This window comes from Abramis brama (genome assembly GCF_963993115.1).
Source record: "Abramis brama genome assembly, chromosome: 13".
In the NCBI taxonomy this organism is placed as follows: Eukaryota; Metazoa; Chordata; class Actinopteri; order Cypriniformes; family Leuciscidae; genus Abramis; species Abramis brama.
The window spans coordinates 15,979,335-15,986,230 of record NC_139975.1 but is presented as its reverse complement, the minus strand read 5'-3'; the positions used below and the strand labels follow the sequence as shown (position 1 = coordinate 15,986,230).

General features: G+C 34.0%; 1 long non-coding RNA gene across 1 annotated transcript; it reads left to right on the top strand.

The window, feature by feature from the left end:
• The first annotated feature begins 423 nt into the window (after positions 1-423).
• LOC311095303 lies at positions 424-5,372 on the top strand. Its single transcript, XR_014608814.1, has 3 exons — positions 424-1,799; positions 3,390-3,491; positions 4,958-5,372. It is a non-coding gene; the product is annotated as an uncharacterized lncRNA (long non-coding RNA).
• Positions 5,373-6,896: the final 1,524 nt, after the last annotated feature.

The window sequence follows — 6,896 nt, the reverse complement described above, 5'->3', positions numbered from 1 at the left end:
TGAGAACATTGTGTCTTTATACAGAGAGGAACTCGAACCACACTATGAAAACTAGGCTTTTGAATATTGTTGATCGCGGGATATCGGCCTACAGTCAAAATGATGAGTCATCATCATAATATGTTTTTGAGCTGGTGAGTAAAATTTTGCAAGCTTTTGCAAATGTCTCTTTTAGTAAGTAAATACAAATAGCTAATAATATTGCTGTATGTGTGTGCTTCCCATTATCTAGGAATTTTGGGAATAAATATTATCCAGCCACACGATCTTGCGGTGAGTATTGTCATAGTAAAATACACGTGAAATAGAGGCAGAACATGTCAACTCTGCTCAAAGGCACACTGGTCCAAACCCTCCAGACAATATTTTACCTGTCTTCTTGATATGAGTTTACGGGCCTAGCTGACCCAAACATAAATGTCCTTTCAAAATGAAATTATTTTCAAACCTGTATGACTTACTTCTGTGAAACACAAGAATGTTGGGAATAAAACAACATTGGAACCCATTTTATGGAAAAAAACAAAACAGTGAAGTCATTTCTCAAGATATCTTAATTAAGGTTATACAAAATAAATTCATACAGTTTTGGAACAACATGGAGTACCGGTAAATAACGAGAGAACTCTATTTTTTGGACGAGCTGTTCTTTTTAGGACATGTTCCCAGGGTCCTTTGCTAAATTAACCATGGTTTTTATTATAGTAAAGTGTAGAAACAATGTTTTTATGGTGGATTGATTACAATAATTTATTACCATTTAGTTAGTGTAGCAAAACCATGGTTAATGTTAGTAAGGGTTCTCCAGATTTATATAGCCTAACACTTAAGGAAAACATAAAAAATGGTCCTATGTCACCCAGATCAATAGTCTGTTAACACACATTAACATTGTCCCAATGTTTCATGATAACAAAAGAAGAACATTCTACTTGCAACATTTTGAGCATATTTTGGGAATGTTGCTAAAGTTAAAGTTGTACAATGATCTCAATATAACATTGTCCCAATGTTTCATAAAAACAAAAGAAGAACATTCTCTCTGTCACATTAGGAAAATGTTTTGAGGATATCATTGAGAGATGAGATGTTGAATGTTCTTTATAAAACGTTTTTCTAATGTGACGAGTTAACACAATTAGAACATTTTACTTGCAACATTTTGAAAAAAATTAAATAAACCTCAGCATAGGAGCTTTACAATGAGTGAACTGAGAACATTGTGTCTTTATACATAACATAAATGTCCTTTCAAAATGAAATTATTTTCAAACCTGTATGACTTACTTCTGTGAAACACAAGAATGTTGGGAATAAAACAACATTGGAACCCATTTTATGGAAAAAAACAAAACAGTGAAGTCATTTCTCAAGATATCTTAATTAAGGTTATACAAAATAAATTCATACAGTTTTGGAACAACATGGAGTACCGGTAAATAACGAGAGAACTTTTTAGGACATGTTCCCAGGGTCCTTTGCTAAATTAACCATGGTTTTTATTATAGTAAAGTGTAGAAACAATGTTTTTATGGTGGATTGATTACAATAATTTATTACCATTTAGTTAGTGTAGCAAAACCATGGTTAATGTTAGTAAGGGTTCTCCAGATTTATATAGCCTAACACTTAAGGAAAACATAAAAAATGGTCCTATGTCACCCAGATCAATAGTCTGTTAACACACATTAACACACTTTTTAAATTTTCTTAAGATCAAGCATTGGAACAATGTTCACGGAGCGGAACAATGTTCACGGAGCAGAACAGGCACCAACAGAGAAACAAGTCCATCACTAGTAAGTATCCACTGCATTTTATAAAACCGTAGTCAATTTTAAAGGCACAATGCACTCCAAAATAAAAATGATCTCTTTTTTTCTCCCTCGTGCCTGATTTATATCTGTCCCAGATTTATATCTGACTTTCTTTCCACAGAGATTTTTAGAAAAATTATCATTAAAGAGAATCATATAAAGAGAAATGTGGGAGGAGCTTGAATTTATTACCTAGCCCTGTTTGTTTGAACCGCGAGAGCCGTCAAAGCTTATGCTACTCCTACGTCATACATGGACAAGAGGCTTTTATAGTCTACACGTCGGACACAAGCAACTTGCAGTTTTGCCCCCACCAACAACGCATAGTATTGCATACAATGGTGCGTCGCGTATCAAAAACTGGGACGACACATTTTGCTACGCATAGATGCATAATGGCGGCCGAAGTGTAGCGATGCGTAGCCTTGCAGGCGCGTATGCGTATCGATGCGTTGACTCTATAACTCTTTGGGCGTAATTTGACTTGCATATGGCTGTCTGCTGGAAGCTAGTTATTTAAGTCGATAAAGTTATAAATATGGTAGGGCTGGGGGAATTAACACGTTAATCTTTGCGATTAATTTGAGATGCATAACGAGTTAAAAAAAAAAAACGCAATTAACGCAGCACTTTTTTTGCCTCGTTTTAATGACTTCCTGTTGCGGAAAAGGCTGCAAAATATGCCGTCCCGCCCCTCCGTGTTCGGCGATCAGGTTTTATTCTCACGCAGCTTTCATGAGCGGGTCTTTTCCGCGCCGCGCTCTCCATTCCGTGTGTGTGTGTCGGCGCACTGACACACACACACAACATTGAGCAAACATTGAGCTCTTTGCTCAATGTTCTGCTCCGTGTTTGCGCTGCGTGTTCTGCTCTGTCGTTAACGGCCCAAACGCTCCAATCATGTACCGATCATGCACTGGAAAGCAAAGTCAAATAACGTGAATTTTCTCAGTAGTAGACTTCTGTGAAATAGCCCTACTGAGCTGGTATAGTCATGCTGGCAACAATGGTAAAATTACCTGCTCTGATCACATGCTCTTGTAATAATAGCTTTGTAGGACTGTTTTATTTTGATAATTAGTAAAAAAAAAAATATAATAATAAATTGTTAAATTGATTATGTTGATTGATTATTGAAAAATAATAATATATTGATATATTGATGTTTAATATTATTTTAATACAGGGCTATTTTCTGTTCCTTTTTTCCTGTGTTGTTTAATTAGGTTATTCTAAGTTTAAATATTGATGATTACAAGCTTGGGGGAAATGCAATTAATTGCATTTAATTACAGCAAATTGTGTAAATAATCAGTTACTTTTTTTTAATCGATTCCCAGCCCTAAAATGTGGATATGTTTCTTACACGAACGCATCACTTCGCTTCACCTTTCGCCTTTATTAACCTGCCAGAGCCGTGTGGAGTACTTTTATCATGGATGGATGCATTTTTATGGACTTGTCAAAAAAATCCCACAGGGAGCTACAGAATAAGAAATCTTTGAAGTCCACTTTTTTACTGTCTGTTTCCATCAGTAAAATTACCGTTTTTTTTGTTTTTTTTTCTCTCAGAATTGTGAGGCAGGAACACACAATTGCAAGAAAATATCAGAATTGTGAGCTGTCTTTTTTACTCCCCTCAGAATTCACCCTTCGAGGGAGTTTGATTGACAGGTATTTATTTTTTACATTTCTATTTTACAAAAATTATTTTTTTTCTACAGAAATTACACAAATTAAACGTTGAGACTTTGTTTCATATCAAAAGTAACCTGCTCTGTCTTGTCTCGGCGTTTAGACGTTTCAACGTTTTTTCTTTGATCCGCAATGTATTTTTCATTGCGTGACAACATGATGTGTGGCGTGAGAGCGCCATGGCTTGTTGGACATAGCAACAGTAACTAAAGGGGGCGGGTCTTTGCAAATTGCATTAACCATGGCTGCCTGTTAATTATCACTGGACTACTTCGCTCTCGCATCTCCCAAAAGTTTTTTTTTGTTTTGTTTTCTTGATTCCATTTTAATGGTTTAATTAAATTGCTATAACCAATTATTTAAAATGTAATGATTTAAGCAAAACTTTCTTCAAAGGTTAAACCAAACTTTTATTTGACGGATTGCCGTGTAGACCTTTGAGTCTCTCTGTGTTTTATGATGATAGTTTTTCTCAAATGAAGCTAAAATGCTGCTGAAGAGCGGCTGTATTGATGAAGTGCATTAATGTCCTCATATAGAAAAGACAGCAAAAACAAAATAAGCCAGAATTGCTTTTTTTTCTCAGGTTTTACTAATTTATCCTGTGATTCTGACTTACAAACAGCCAATTGCGAGTTTATATATCGCACTTCTGAGAAAAAAAAGTTTGAATTGTGAGTCGCAATTACCTTTTTTAAAAATTGTATTCCATGGCGGAAACAAGCTTTCATATGCACAGACAGTAGCTCACATTTAACATGCAGATTGTGCGCACACAGAAACCTACTGGAGCACAGAAAGTTAGTGTCAACACTGTCCTGTGATTTCTCAATAAGAAACTGCGTAGAAACAGAAGTTATAGCATATTTCTTTCTGCTTTTGAAGTAACTAAAACTTACAGCTTAGCTAATAGCAAAGAGACGATACACAGGTATGATTAAATCACACTAGAAATTGTTCCATCGCCAATGCATTCAAATGCAGTTCTACTTTATCTGTATCTGATTTAAAACAAGCAGAAATCTGTAAGAAATGTAACAATCCATAGACAATATAACTGATGAAAATGAGCTGTTCGTGAGCAGAGCAGTGCAAAAGCATCGTGGGCAGTGCTGTGACATGCTGCAGCTGTGCTCAAGGTGACCTGAGTTCAAGGTTAACACTTCTCAAGCCAAGTTTGTAGTTTGTTAAAATAATTTAGCCTCTAGTTGTGTTATTAACATGTATATAATGGATTAAGTATATGTTTTAAATTACAGAAACAAAATAGATACTCATAAGGTATCATATTTATACTTTTAAATAAACTAATCTAATTAATTTCTGATTAATAATTAGGCTGGCTAATTTTGAAAGTTTTCAAAGTCAATATTGCTTGTGATCTTAATATGTAATATGTATTTGTATTATTTTTGTTTACACTGTTGCATGATCTTCTTTTATAGGCTATGAGGAAAAACTCTACCATGCACACAGAGAATGGAGCTCAATTCTGCTAACTGGGATAGCAGCTGAAAAACAAGAAGAGAAGAACAGTAGAACACCTATTAATGCAGATGACTTTATTCTTTTTCTGCAAGAACCAAGACAACCAAAGACTGATGATGAGCGCTCTGAGCAAACAGCAGTCAAGACGTGTGATTGCACATTGGACTTTACTGAGTTCTTCATGTAATGTTGGGCATCTACTGTACGCAGAACTTCTAATAATTTATGTGGATGCCATTCATAATCCTGTTAGATTTTTGTTTTATTTTAGAGATTAATAAAATTGTATGTTTTAACAATGTTATAGCTAAGCATTTTTTATGTTTAAGAGAACATTTTGGGAACAAAAATAAAAACACCCCCTGAAAACTTTCTAAGAACGTTAGAGAATAATGTTGTAAGAATGTTACACCTAAACATTTGAATAATGTTATAAGAATGTTATTACTAAACATTTTAATAATGTTTTTAAAAAAATGTTCTCTAAACATTAAAAAAAACATTCTGGGAACAAAAATAAAACTACCCGCTGAAAACATTATAAGAACGTTAGAGAATAATGTTATAAAAATGTTACTACTAAACATTTTAATAATGTTTTTAGAAAATGTTCTCCAAACATTTAAAGAAAAAATTCTGGGAACAAAAATAAAACTACCCGCTGAAAACGTTCTAAGAACGTTAGAGAATAATGTTAAAAGAATGTTACTACTAAACATTTTAATAATGTTTTTAAAGAATGTTCTCCAAACTTTTAAAAGAACATTCTGGGAACAAAAATAAAACTACCCGCTGAAAACTTTCTAAGAACGTTAGAGAATAATGTTATAAGAATGTTATCGCTAAACATTTTAAAAATGTTTTTAAAGAATGTTCTCCAAACTTTTAAAAGAACATTCTAAGAACAAAAATAAAACTAGCCGCTGAAAACTTTCTAAGAACGTTAGAGAATAATGTTAAAAGAATGTTACTACTAAACATTTTAATAATGTTTTTAAAGAATGTTCTCCAAACTTTTAAAAGAACATTCTAAGAACAAAAATAAAACTAGCCGCTGAAAACTTTCTAATAACGTTAGAGAATAATGTTAAAAGAATGTTACTACTAAACATTTTAATAATGTTTTTAAAGAATGTTCTCCAAACTTTTAAAAGAACATTCTGGGAACAAAAATAAAACTAGCCGCTGAAAACATTTATAGAACAATACATGCTAATGTTCTTAGAACATTTTTAGAACAAAAAATTTCTAGCTGGGAAACCATCACAGAATCAGCCATTTGTAACATTATGGTTATTTTGCTGCAGTAAACAAATTATCCCCCTAAATTATAAATATTTTGTGTGACAAGAAAGAAGACAAGAAAAGTGACATGTTTGCTAACGTCACTGTTTTGTCAGTCTTTGTTTAATTGATCTCATCCTGGAACGCATTCTCATCCTTGGGCGTCATATACTGACGCTTTTGACATTTCGTCGACATCGAACGCATATGGCACCCTTTAGCGTCAATATGACACGCACAGAGCTTTGTTCGGTTATGGGTAGGTTTAGGTCTAGTGTAGGGTTAGGGTTAGACCACTAGGAGGCGCCTTCTGGCCCATTTCTATCTGCGTCTCATATTGACGCTAAAGGGTGCCATGTGCGTTCGATGTCGACGAAATGTCAAAAACGTCAATATATGACGCCCTAGGATGAGAACGGGCTGGATCTTCACTCTACTAAAATTATTGGCTACAGTATAAAAAGTGATTCTAATTAGTGAAGTGATGCCTCTCAGAATCCAAATAAAACCACAATGTCATTTATATTTAGGATTAAAAGTTCGGTGTCATGGAAAGCTGCTTTGAAAATTGACATTTAAGCAATTTTAGGGGGTAATATAATATACAATATA